Source organism: Lethenteron reissneri, chromosome 7 (genome assembly GCF_015708825.2).
Source record: "Lethenteron reissneri isolate LAM-NWPU_2019-01 chromosome 7, ASM1570882v1, whole genome shotgun sequence".
NCBI classification, from domain to species: Eukaryota; Metazoa; Chordata; class Hyperoartia; order Petromyzontiformes; family Petromyzontidae; genus Lethenteron; species Lethenteron reissneri.
Window position 1 is genome coordinate 143,612 of NC_083785.1, and position 14,592 is coordinate 158,203.

Below are 14,592 nucleotides of genomic sequence, written 5' to 3' on the forward strand. Positions count from 1 at the left end.
AATATTTTTCTTCTGCAGGGCGTGATCTAACAATGGCTACAACATCCGAAAGAAGGAAATGCAGTAATGACCCAGATATCTTCTGCTACATCTGTGGCAGCTTCACTTTGCAGGATCAAAGGTGCAACATCAATACCTTTGTCAAGAAGGTTTATCTTGCATACTTTAAAGTACGACTTGGAGACCAAGACAAAAATTGGGCTCCTCACAAAGTGTGTAAAACCTGTGTTGAAACGTTATGATCATGGTCTAAAGGAAAAAATGCTAAGCTGAAGTTTGGTGTGCCCATGGTTTGGAGAGAACCTACAAACCATTTGGATAACTATTTCTGTCTTGTCAATGTAAAAGGTTTCAATAATAAAAACAAACAACACTTACAATACCCAGATATCCCATCTGCCAGATGACCAGTTGAGCACTGTGAGGAAATACCTGTGCCTGTATTTACTGAGCTACCAGAGATTGATGTTGAATCCCTCAGTTTACCTGCTTCTACAGATAATGATGCTCAGATCGAATATACACCATCTGATGCAGATTGTGATAAAATGTCTCTGTTTAGTCAGCCTGAATTGAATGATCTTGTAAGAGATTTGTATTTGCCAAAGCAGTCTGCTGAATTGTTGGCCTCTGGGCTGCAAGAGAAAGGACTACTCAGACCTAGCACTAGTGTCTCCTTTTATTGTAACAGAGAAGCAGCACTGCGAAAGTACTTCCATTCAGATGGTCAACTTGTTTATTGAAATGATGTTGAAGGGCTTCTTCTCAATATGGGACTGCCCGCGTATGATTCAAGTGAATGGAGACTTTTTATTGACAGTAGTAAAAGGAGTTTGAAATGTGTGTTACTTCCGAACAGAAATATATATGGTTCAGTCCCAATAGGACACTGTAAAAATGAATGAAGAGTATGCCAACATCAAGATTGTTCTGGATAGATTGGAATACCATGGTCATGGATGGCTAATTTGTATTGATTTAAAAATGGCTAATTTTCTGCTGGGTCAGCAAGGAGGTCACACCAAATACCCTTGTTTCCTGTGCTACTGGGACAGTAGGGCTACATTAAAACACTGGGTTAAAAAGAACAGGCCACCAAGAATCAGTTTGATGCCTGGTGACAAGAACATCAAGAATGAGCCTCTGGTTGATAGGAATAAAATAGTATTTCCCCCACTGCACATAAAACTTGGGTTAATGAAGCAATTCGTCAAAGCTCTTGATCACATTGGAGACTGCTTTAGCTATATATGTTCAACCTTTTCGAGTTTCAGTGCCGAGAAGAAAAAGGCAGGAATATTTGATGGCCCTCAAATAAGAACACTCATCAATGGATTCCCACACTGTGTTACAACAATGATTGCGGCAGAGGCTAGAGCTTGGAATGCATTCTCTGATGTGGTGCGGAATTTCTTTGGGAACAGGAAAGCGGACAACTATCGAGAGATTGTGGAGGAGCTGCTCTTGAGTTTCCAAGCACTTGGATGTAGAATGAGCATCAAGGTTCACTACTTACATAGTCACTTGGCCCAGTTTCCAGAGAACATGGGTCACGTGAGCGAAGAGCAAGGTGAACGCTTTCATCAAGACATTAAAGTTATGGAAGAACGTTACCAAGGCCGATGGGACTCAAACATGATGGCAAATTACTGCTGGTCCTTGAGAGACATTCCACAAGCTGTACATTGGAGATCGTCAAAGAAGAGGTCGTTTATGCAGATGTAACATCACTATTGTGAATGACCTTTTTGTACATATTTTTCTTATCTTCACAATTAAATTCTTACATGGTAATATGCATTCACTCACATTGATATGTAGTCACTCTCACAACTTTGTGCTACGGCTCATTAAATGTTTGTTTCATTGTTATTGTATATTGTATCTTCTCTTATTCTTGTATGGATGTCTGTTTAGCTATTCGTATATGAGCATAAATTTGCTGTTTTTATTGAAAATGCAATATTTGATATCTCAAAAACCTGATGTGATAGACAAACACTGATGCCAGATTTGGAATCAGCACCCCAAAATTACCTTAAAACCGTTGGAATACCTTATGCCAGAAAAAGTGTGTTGACCAGTGTTATGCTTCTCTATTCTTTCACTGCTACTGTAACGGTGTTGAGACAGCAGCTGCCATGGTTCACGAGAGATCAGGATTTAATTCTGCTTTTCCACATGTTAACAAAATAAATACAAGGCATCTGTGTACACGACCAGTAAGACATTTTCTCTCAAACCACTTGTTAAATCCAAACTGGCAGACGGATTGACGAGTAGATTGAGTGGCGAGCAGGTCGAGTTGCTACATAGTCCAGGTACAAGGTGTCAGGACACAATCTAAGAAACACCCTCAATGTTTGGTTTCAAATTATTTAGAAAAAAAAATGTCTTATAACCTGGAGAATACAGCATATATGCCTGTCACATCTCACGAGTAGTATTCTACCTATGGCCTTTATAAATTTCTTCACAAACCAGAATCCTACAGCCAAGACTCCCTATTCACACTTTCAAATGAAGGGATATATAATAAGACATCCCTATATTTGACATTTAAAAAAAATATCCCCTTCTGGAGACCACTTCCAAGTGATAAAGCCAGAGAAAAATGTGGAGTAATTTGCTGCCCGATTTATCACCAGCCATGGTCAACCCTCTGTTGGATTAAGGCCTCCCCCTCCCCAAGCCCTTACAATCATTTACGATCTGTGAATGCAACAATCCACCTTATGGACTGATTCTCGGCATCACCATTGCAGTTAATAGGGGGTGCTACTGGACAATTCCCATACTCTCCAAAATAAACTTGATTCCTGCAGGAAACGTCGATGACTAAACCATCACCACCACCCTCATCATAAATACCATCATCATTTATCCACGGTTATTTCGGGGAAGTTGTGCAAATCGCCAAAATGGCCAATGGATAAGAGACAGTGGTCTAGGCACTTTAGATTTCCACAGATAAGCACAGGTAACAGAAGGAATTAGCCATGCACCTCCTCTTATCCATTACAACAATTACTGTAGATAACAGGAGGCATTTCCTGCGCTACTCTTTATTCATGTTTGTTCATGCTTTTGTAATTTTGGTGACTCAGGACACGTTTTCAAATGTGACTGCCCTGGCCTCTTGAGCTCTTCACCTCGTAAAAAAATAATCAACTTGATTCACGCAATTGCTACTTCCAAGTGAACGGCTCTTATCCTGTGAACACGAGTTCTCAGGGATAGATTCGGACCACAGATAATATGAATTGCCAATAAGCCCGGATAATAGGGGAGGTAGTCGGAGGTCATAGTGCTGGACCCGGACCCATTTTGTATCCTGGGTTAAATTCAAAGCAGCCGCCTGCTATTAAACCAGGTTGTCAAATGTGGCAAGTTCAAGGTCTTAGCGAGGTCACCTGTGAATAAAACAAAGCAATCACATTAAATTTGTTTTTGCACTTAATTTGGCAAAATTTCAGCTCGAAAATAAAAATAAATCTGAGTTTAGATTCGTCATGCGAAGAATATTACTATTGGTTGCAGGAAGGGGGGAGGAAAATGTACCTGACTGTGTGCCAGAGAAGTCACTTAATAGAACTTCAGAGGTAGCTGTATGATATACACTTTCTTGGGCCGTTCCCTAATAATACAGGTTACACTTATCTGTGAAAGATAATAATTGGGATACTTAGCATCCTGGCAATTCCGACTGATAAATTGTGAATGCATTTGGTTTGGAAATGACAAAAAAGTGATTTCGCCATGTGAACCTTATGGCAGGACCCCGGGGTCCCAAATAAACGGAAGCCAAAATCGTCATTAATTTCTTTTTGGCGACTCCGTCCCACCGCGCACATAAACGCCGCGACCCACCTGCCATGGATCATTCTGTAGTCATGTCGTCCAAGCGCAGCGAGGACGAATGCGCATAACAGCTGAACAAGCGAATGCACTCCATGCTCGAGTATGGGCAGGATCATAAGTCTTATCCAAAGCTGCTCAAACTGCCTACACGACTTAAGTCCTTTATTTGTCATAACGTTATGCATAACACAGTGAAACTCCTCTCTTATCTTCATTATTAGTGACCTACCAATGTCTGCAGACAGGATCAATCGATGACAATCCTAATACCTGCAGATATTTAACAGATGAGATGCGTTGAACCGTTAATTCCTCCTTTTTGATAATATTTCTCTTGTCCGTATGCATCTGTGCAGATAGGTTTGTTTTGCGGTTAAGCCATAGTCCCCACATACCGCTCGTATCAATGCGGATAAGAGGAGCGGCGACCCACTACTCTGTAGAGTAACATTTGTATCAATGCTTGTTACAACATGAACAGCGCATTAAAAACGCGTACTATTTTATGTACTGTTTACAAAATGTGTTCACAAATCCACATTGAGAAACACGATGATTGACAAAGGGGTATATAAATTGTTTTTTAGATAGTGTATTTAAATAGAGGTAATGCAGGTAAGTAGTTTTCAGTTTTAAAGGCATAGTTTAACAACACATGCCACCATCCTTCAAACCCATTGGTGAACAAGTATAACCCGTAAAAACAACGTTTTTCACTATAAATCCTTTATATGCGTGGCGGCTAGAGTCCTCTCGTCCTCTGGCTTGAGATGGCTGCCACCTATGGGTCAGATGATTGCATTGCACCATTAAGCAATTGGTAATTAAATATAATATTTTTGTCCTAAAAAGTGTAAAATTTTGGAGAAAAAAAATTCACGAACATTAATTGTTATGCACAACGAGTCTGTGTGGAAAATGTCAGGTCGATTGGATCACGGGAAGTGGGTTAAAAAACGACCGAAAGATTTGCACGGTCGTAAGCAAGCAAGCGAACTTAATATAAAGGATTTAAAAAGAGCAAAGTTTTGTTTACATTATGTTTATGCGAGACCCGGGGGCTTAGGAGCCTTCCATTTAGTACGTACGCATGGAGGGGGGAGGGGGGGTTTAACCCAAATGCGTACGCTTACGTATGAGAGGGTCCACTGACAATGTACGTATGCGTAGGAAACGGGGGGGGGGGGGGGGGTGAAGCCTCAATAATAATGTGTCTACATTGGCCTTCAAACGAGTTAGATAGTCCGGCGGTGGACTGTTTGCTTAATTATGCCATGATTGTTTCTGCGTGGATTAAATATCGGCCTTCTTGGTTCTTTCGGTAAAGTCACGTAGAATGGAAATAATAAAATAACAATAATAAAATAATTCTCACGACGTTTCGGCCACAACGCAAGCAGCCGTCCTCAGGTGGAGAACAGGTCTGTCGAGAAGACAGACTCTGTCTTTACCGAAAGAACCAAGAAGATGAATCCCTGCAGTCATGAAAGCTTTACATCGAAATTAAATATCGGCCGTTCTATAGGATTCGGGTGGGGAGGAGGGTGCGCCAAGCGTACGTACGCAGGTGGGGGGGGGGGTAAAAAGTACGCGTGCGTACAGGGAGGGGTGGAGGGGTCAAGTTTTGACAGATTTTTGTGTATGTACTAAATGGGTGGCCCCTTATGGGCACCCCGGGGTCCCGCCATAAGGTTCATGTGTTTAATTATATAATTATTTCACGTTACTGTGAAAACATTAAGGTAATTATCTCACCCAGCACGTAGCCTTTGTAGTGGCACGGAGTGTGGAGGGTAGCGGTTTCAGGGTGTCCTGACACAGTACCCACGTGGTGTTATCTCCAGCTCTCTCCTGCTTCTTACACCTCATACGTCTTTATATTATCTACATACCGCTTCCGAACATCATGTTTTCTGAACACTACATATACCGTTTACGTCTTCTTTTATTTTGAATAAACTTCCCGTCATCCATTACCTTTTGAATATATCTCGTCTATCACACCTCACCCGCATACAATAATTGTTACGCATGAAAATAACTTAGTGGGGATGAACATGAGTGATGGTTTAAGTGACGTTTCAAATGCATAACATAGACATTACAAACAAAGTATAGGGGAAAAACAATTCGTAAATTGGAAAATTACCAAAAGTGGAAATCGTAATTATGCGTCAGCACGCATGTAAATAGGTTATCCCTCACATTTAAACATTTTTAACCACCACAAAGTTTCATACCCTTTCATACAATGCACCAATGAGCTTATTGCAGTCGGAATCTTACTTGGACACTTTATTAAATTATTCAATCGCAAAAAAACACAAAACTGCCAACTTGTTTCTGTGAGGTTCGTATTTAAAACGTCCCCACAATGTTTTAGTCACGTGTCCAGCTGAAATCACAAGCTTGGTACACGTATTGTTCAATCTGCGTTGGTTGCTTTGACTCACTACTTTCAGCAGGGTGCGGTTTCGCCAGTACTGTATTTGCCTGGGTGTTTTTTTCAGAATGTGTTTACACGCGTGTTATGTGTGCCAGTGTGTGATGTGTACCCGAGAGTGACGTGTGCCTGGGTGTGATGTTTACTGTGTGTAGTGTGTGCCTATGTGTGGTGTGCCTGAGTGCGGTGTGTGCCTGAGTGCGGTGTGTGCCTGAGTGTGGTGTGTGCCTGGGTGTGATATTTACTGTGTGTAGTGTGTGCCTGGGTGTGTTGTGTGCGTGTGTGTGTTGTATGCTTGTGTGTGGTGTGTGCCTGGGTGTGGTGTGTGCCTGGGTGTGTGCCTGAGTGTGATGTTTACTGTGTGTGGAGTGTGCCTGTGTGTGGTGTGTACCTGAGCGTGATGTTTACTGTGGTGTGTGCCTGGGTGTGATGTTTACTGTGTTGTGTGTGCCTGGGTGTGATGTTTACTGTGTTGTGTGTGCCTGGGTGTGATGTTTACTGTGTGTGGAGTGTGCCTGTGTGTGGTGTGTACCTGAGCGTGATGTTTACTGTGGTGTGTGCCTGGGTGTGATGTTTACTGTGTTGTGTGTGCCTGGGTGTGATGTTTACTGTGTGTGGTGTGTGCCTGTGTGTGGTGTGTACCTGAGCGTGATGTTTACTGTGTGGTGTGTGCCTGGGTGTGATGTTTACTGTGTGTGTTGTGTGCCTGTGTATGTTTTGTGCCTGGGAGTGGTGTGTGCCTGGGAGTGGTGTGTGCCTGGGAGTGGTGTGTGCCTGTGTGTGGTGTGTGCCTGTGTGTGGTGTGTGCCTGTGTGTGGTGTGTGCCTGTGTGTGGTGTGTGCCTGAGTGTGGTGTGTGCCTGTGTGTGGTGTGTGCCTGTGTGTGGTGTGTGCCTGAGTGTGGTGTGTGCCTGAGTGTGGTGTGTGCCTGTGTGTGCCTGGGTGTGATGTTTACTGTGTGTGGTGTGTGCCTGGGTTTGGTGTGCTTGTATTTATCCGGATTGTGCATCGCGCTGCGTGGTTGTGGGAGTGATGGGTGGTAACTGGGTTGAGTCACACGAGGCACAGCGGTGGCTGCGAGGAAAGGACGAAGAGGCTCGTCGTGCAATCCCCGCGCTCACCACTCACGGTCACCCACCTCGCCCCCTCGCGTCTCACCCGCGCGCTTATTCTCTGAGACTCTCACGCGGAGGCAAAACAAAGACCCAGGCTGGGCGCCGCCTCCCGCCCTGCGCGGCGAGGGTCAGGCGAGGAGCGGACGCCTCCCTCCTGTCCCGTCTCTCCCCACCCCCGCTCTCACCTCAATGGACGTCGCTCGTCAAGGTACGAGGCAGTCGATCCCCCCCGGCTCGCTCTCCCGTACCACCACCAACCCGCCCGCCCGCTCGCTCGTCCGCCGGGCCGAAGATGGCTCCGCGCGCAGAGAAGCAATTGGAGGTGGTGAGTCGCGGGTGAGGAGGGTGAGTGGCGAGAGTTAATGCCGAGGGCGAGTCCTGAGGGTGAGTGGTGAGGGTACGTGTCGAGGGTGAGAGGAGAATGGGTGAGTGGTGAGGGTAAGTGGTGAGAATGAGTGGTGAGGGTGAGGAGAGGGTGAGGTGAGTTGAGTGGTGAGGTGGAGTGAGTGCCGCGAGTTACGGTGATGGAGGCGCGAGGCTCTGAGCGGAAGTGAGGGTACGCGCGCGCGCGGCCGATCGTTGACGTCACTTCCTCTCAGCGCGTGCAAGGAGTTTCCGGTCGGTGTTCGGGCGCCGAGATGACGTCATTTTCGTCCAGGGCGAGGCGTGCGCGCGACCGGGTCACGTGTCCGCCGGTTGTAATGGCCACGCCCATCACCACATGTCACGCACGTGGTCTTCGAGACGAATGCAATCGATTCAGCACGAGACGGACGTTTTGGTTTACAAAGATAATACACAATTGGAGTTCATCCACCTGGCATCTGCACACAAGCCACAGCGATTTCCTTCTCATCTTCTGTTTACAGCCCTGAGCCTGTGATGGAAATTCAAAATTTCCATAGGGGCCGTCCATAAATTACGTCACGCACCTTGGGGGGGTGGGGGTCAGACATTTGTGACGATGTGTGACAGCACGTTTTACTTAATTAAATAGACATAGCGGGGACGAGTATATCCAATCACTATTGATTTACTCACAAAGTGGTCGTTATTTTATCAACCCCAGGTAGACGATAAAATGAGTCAACACCGAACCAGAGTTTGAACTCAAGTTTATTTAATTGCTCAATCTCCTCTGTGGACATACTCTTGGATACGTTACGTTTGTTGGCTACCCCCTCCTCTGCCTGCATTGCCCATAACGGCGCTGCCTCCACAGTGCACCGTGTAATAGCCTTCATGGCCGCCCGGCTCACCTCGAGATAGCCCTGTATTAGGATCACCCGGTGGGCCGGTCCATTCTGAGGGCCGGTGGGCTGGTCCATTCTGAGGGCCGGGGGGCCGGTCTGTGCAGGCAAAGAGGCACATGTGATCAGAGTAAAAAAAGAAATATGATCTCTGATCTGTACGTTTCATTGCTTATGTATGCTCTCAGTTGGCATGAAGTCCCATATTCGGTAGTCCCAAAGATCGTTCCTCACCAGCCCATTTGTTTTTTGCACCAGCCCATTTGTTTTTTGGACGAGCCCAAATGGGCCATTAAGATCGCACGGCAAAATTGCACAACCAATTAAAAACAATTGCCCATAGCCCGAATTTGGGCTGGTGCATTTACAAATACTTGGGCCGATTTTAGTCCCAGTCCGTCACTGGACTCATCCGATGGTTATCACAAAGGTTGGTTCCCCCTCTGCACATCACACCTGTGGCCAATATCTCCCTCTTAGGAAACCTTTGACCGAGGTCACCCGCTAGGCTTCCTGGAAAAAAAAAATCTTTGGTAGAAATGTGATATCGGGGCGATCATTTAGGGCTTGCACCACACGGCATGTATGGTGATACATGTCAGAGTCAGAATATGTATTTATACTGAAGGAATCCGATGAGGGGCGGGTAAGAACGTTACAACAACAAACAATACAAAAACACGATAGTGCAAAATACAACAAAGGTAAACAAATCACCCAAACACATACAAACACAACTAAACCATCCCCATCCTATCTTGATTTAAAGCTTTCGTGACTGCAGGAATTCATACTGTTTGGTTCTTTCGGTAGATAAGAAAAATAACTTATAGATCATGACGTTTCGATAGCAACACAAGCCATCGTCTTCAAGTGAAACAATGCAGCAGGCGGACTGCTGAAGCAGGAGGAAATGTAGTGAGAGAGCTACTGCAACCAGAGGTTATATACGTTTGTGGTGGGTACAACCCAAGGGTAAGTGGGCGGGGCTAGGGATGGAATTTGCTAAATAAATGTGGATAAAATATATCGCATAAGCCAACGTTTGGTAATTGGCAGGTATGTTAGTGCTATTGAGATATTAAATTTGCCCACGTTTCATGTGGCTAGATCAAACGGTTTAAATGTGAGGTCACCAGATATGTATGTGTAGTGGCATATAATAAGTAATGTAGCAGAATTGCGGTGGCTGCTGGCGGGAAAGGGGATCTGCGGCTTACAGCAGCCCTTACATCAACAGGCCAGGTTATACACCAGAGGGGGATCGAGGGGAAAGGTCACAGAAGGGGCACACCAAGAACCCGCTGGTAGGTTCGAGAAAGGGTCCGTGGCTGGGGTGGAGCCAGGCCATGCTGACAGTATAAGAGGGGCCCCTGTAGGGGACCTCGGGGCTGTCGTATGGAGTGGGATCCCCATCGTGTTGCTGAAGTCTTCGTCACCATTCTTCTTGTTTTCACCATTTTTCTCGTCGTCTTCACCATCCTTCTAGTCGTCGTCTCCATCTTCACCATCTCGGGGCATCACCAGTCAGGCAGCCTACCAACTGTCCTGACTCAGTATTGTCACTGATCATAGATGGACTTATTATGAAAGTGTTAACCCCGATGGTGCTTTTTAATAAAGAAGTGCCTCCAACTCTTCAGAAGTGCTAAAGAAAAACAATAAATTCGTCATATCAAAGTTGGCCGAGAGAAATAACCCACCAATAGCGTCTTTTGGATACGAGGACGACAGGAATGTGATCCCCTCGACATACCTGGAATCCGGGACTCCGGTGATACATCCCGAGGCTCTTCATCGCAGTGGAGCTGGTCGTCCAGCTCGGGTCCGTGGCGCCTGCCGGAGATGCTGCAGCACTAGGACAGGCGGATGGCTCGCCGCACCAATGCGGGAAACTGCGGAGGACCAGCCCATGCGGGCCGCCGCCATTTTGTCTGCCATGAGCACGGTGCAGCAAGCGACCGCCATTTTGTCACCTGAGCGGGAAATTCTTCCCGACAAATTCAAGTCACTATCGGCGGCTTCTGCAGGGGCGCTGTCTCTATGGAAGCGCCTGCCTACCGTCCATGAGTTTGTGGCTGTGGGGGGCGACTGGACAGCCTTCCAGCGCCACTTCAAAGCTTCTTGCGCCCTGGTCGGGTGGTCAGACAAGGAGGCGCTACGAGCTCTGCCCATGGCGCTGGACGATGACTCCCTGGCGGTGTTTGAGGCCATTTCCAAGGCTGACCGGGCAATGCTGCCTCGGGCATACACTCAGATGGCTGCTATATTTGACCCTCCATCCAACGCGCGTCGAAGGTTTGTGCTGCGGAGGCGGGGTGAGGCTGAGATGCCTCTCGCCTTCTACAGCATGCTGCTGGCCTTAGGCCACGCGGCATACCCGCGGATGGAGCACACTGCGCTGGAGAGACTGCTGTCGCTGGCCCAGGAGTTGGGTGTCTCTCTTCCCGTCATGGAAGAGGATGACCTGTCGTCCCTAAAGGTGGCCTGCTGCATCCAGGACCACGTGGACTTATAGCGGTGGCCCGGGATGGCTGCGAGCGCGGGACTTTCGGTGGATGCGGGGGAGCTGGTGCTGTGGGAGCCGGAGTGGGCCTGTGCATCATTCGACTGAGGTCCACGCGGGAGGAAAATCGAGGGGCGACGACCGGAGCTGGAACAAGCGTGGAGGTCCACAATCGCCTGCTTTAAATGCGACCAGCCGGGCCACATCGCCAGGGGGTGTCGCAACGGCACTGGATCGCTCTCCTCGCCTTCAATGTCCTCCACCCCGCCGACATCTGCTTCCTCGGGCCCGCAGGCGAGTCGCAATGCATCAGACACCCGGCCGCTATTGTCACATCATGCATCCCCCTTGTTGAGCGCGTCGGGTTCGCACACTGTCATCCCTCATCGTGTTTCGGCGCGCGAGCAACGGATTTCGGCGTCGAGCGAGTGGCTGCGGGGTGCGGGGCAGTGGAACGCGTTGGCACACCGTGTCGTGGCAGCGGGGGCGGGGTCATCAGTGGTAGTTGGATATGTTCAGGGGATAGAGCTGAGGGTGCTGATCGACACTGGAGCGTCGGCTACTATGATCTCGGAGCTTATTTTTAAGTTATTGCCACCGAGGTCCTGTTGTCTTAGCCTGGTTGCTAGTGTGTGTGTTGCCACAAATAGCGGGAGTTTGGGCATTATAGGCCAAATACTGGCGAAAGACCACGTTGAGGGTATTAGTTGACAGGGCCGGTGTTGGTTTCTAGGACTTTGGCTGTGCCCTGTCTTTTGGGCACCGATTTTCTCGGGAGGATGCTCCTTAAGATTTTGGTTGATCAGAGTTGTATTAAGTTGCCATCGGGATGGCGGTTGGCCTTTTTGAGGTCTCTGACCTGGTTAGAAATGGCCAACACCATGGTTCAGGCCCTGGCAAAGGAAACTGTTACGGTTCCTCCAGGCGCTCAAATGTTGGTGCCCTTGCGGTTGCGAAAGCAACTTGATTTGACGGATACCATTGAAGGGATCCATTTAACCCCTTTGAATAAGGTGATGTGGGGTCTCACGTTGGTTGGGGCCCAAATTATAGTAAGAGGGGACCAGGAGCCCTTTTTGCAAGTGTTGAACGTTGGGCTGGGGGCTACGGTGGTCCAAGCGGGTACAGTTTTGGCCCACGCAACGGCCGTGCGCTGTGAGGAGGCCTGCAAGGAGGCTGGAGAGGTCGTTGCCATGGTGGAGCAGGGAGGCAAGTTGGATGGGGCTTGGATGCATGTGTTGTGTTGGGATAATCCTAAATTGTCCGGGGAACAGCAGGGCGAGTTGCCCTACCTCCGAGAATTTGAGAATATTTTTAGTCAGGGTAAATTTGATATTGGCCGCACGTCACTATTGCAACATTGCATCAACACAGATAACGCTGCTCCAATTCAGCAGAATTCATACAGGCTCAGTCCCAAGGAGAAGAACCACGCTCGCCAGGCAGTTGACGAAATGTTAGCTGCGGACATTATCTCCCCTTCCACTAGTCTGTAGGGGGCTCCCATTGTTTTGGTTAAAAGACGGGATGGGAGTCTGCGTTTTTGCGTCGACTTCTGTAAAGTGAATAAAGTTTCTGTGGTGGATTCGTACCCGCTCGCCAGCATGGATGATTCCTTGGACGCTTTGTCGGGTGCGCGTTTTTATCGACCCTCAAATTGTTGTTGGGGTTTTGGCAGCTGCCCTTGGACGAAAGATTCAGGCCTAAAACCGTGTTCTGGACACCACAAGGGTTATTTCAATTTCACTACGTCCTGATGGGTCTTCACTCTGCAGCAGTTGCGGATATTGTTCATCAGGGTGCGGGCGGCCGATCTTAAATTCAAACCACAGAAAGTTTTATCTTTTGCAAACGTCGGTGCGGTATTTTTGGCCACATTGTTCGCGGGTCCATGATACCACGGATCCCAACAAAACTGCGTGCGCACATGGCCAACCCCCAAATCGGTGGGTGAAGTCTGCAGTTTTGTCGGGTTCGCGTTGTATTATCGCCGGTTCGTCCCCAAGTTCGTGACGATCGCTAAGCCACTCCTCGCGCTCACTGCCAAGGGCCAGATATTTTGGTGCGGGGAGGAGGCCGCGTTTGTCATGCTGCGCGATGGCCTCGCCAATAAGCCTCCCCTTGGATACCCTGATTTCTCTGTGCTCTTTGTGTTGGATACGGACACCAGCGACACCGGAATAGGCGCTGTAGTGTCCCAGGTCGTGAATGGTGTGGAAAGGGTTGTGGCCTATGGGAGCCGTGTGCTGTCCCCTGCAGAGCAGCGTTATTGTGTGACGCGCCGAGAGTTGTTGGCCATAGTGCACTTTCTGCAACAGTATAGGCCGTACTTTTATGGACATAATTTTGTCATATGCATGAACCATGCAGCTCTTCAATATGCCTTGTGGGTTGACCAACCTTCCAAGCAACTTTCCCGCTGGTTAGACATTTTGCAGGACTACTTCATGGTCACCTACAGGAAGGGCGTACGTCACTGCAACGCGGATGCACTGTCCCGGTCTAATGAGTGTCGGCCGATGTAAACCATCAGCTGCGGGATTGCCGTGCGCTGTTGTCACGTCCATTGATGTTCCACCACCCACAACAACTGCTCAATGTTTCGTCTCACACACGCTGAATGGGGATGCCTCCAGTTAGAAGACGCCTCCTTGTTAAAGTTGTGGCGTCGCGTTGGGACGAGTGGTAGTAAAAATGTACCAACGGGAATGTCCCTTATAGCCCTCCCTGATGGGCTTTTGATGAGGTGGGATGAGGATCTGCAACGTTATTGCATTGTGGTGCCGACTGCTCTGCGGGGTAAAATTACATGGGCTGTCTACGTGAAATTAATGCACCTTGGGGTGTGTAAAACTTTGCTGACATTGAAGCGTGAATTATTTAGGCCCGGGATGACGGATGATGTGTACCACATAGTCAGGGGTTTCGCTGACTTCGCACGCCACAAGCCGCCGCCGAGGCAGGTCCAGCCACCGCTACAGTCTATCGTGGTGTCTTGTGTAATGAGAGAGCGCCACCGAGGAACGATGATTGGCTGTATAGGCACTGCTGGGTTATTCGTAGCCAATCAAAGTTATAGGTTCCATCTGGGCCAATGGTAATGGGCGAAGCTCTGGGGGTACGTTCGGCGGAAGCATTCGGAAGGTTCCAGAAGGGGGCATGGCTAGAGGCGGGGCTTAGCTCCGCCGAGAGTGATATAAGGAGAGGCAGGGAGAGGACTCGTGGTCGGTGTGGGTACCAGGAGTCTGAACTGCATCTCCGCCACCTTGTCACGCCACCGGCCACATGGCAACCTCTGGGGCAGAAGCCCTCTCTACTCCCTGCGTACCGCCAGTCAGTGGCGAGCGAAGGAGAGAGCAAGGGGAGATGCACGGCAAGAGAGGACGAGGGAGCACGTGCCTTAGAGAGAGAGAGACCA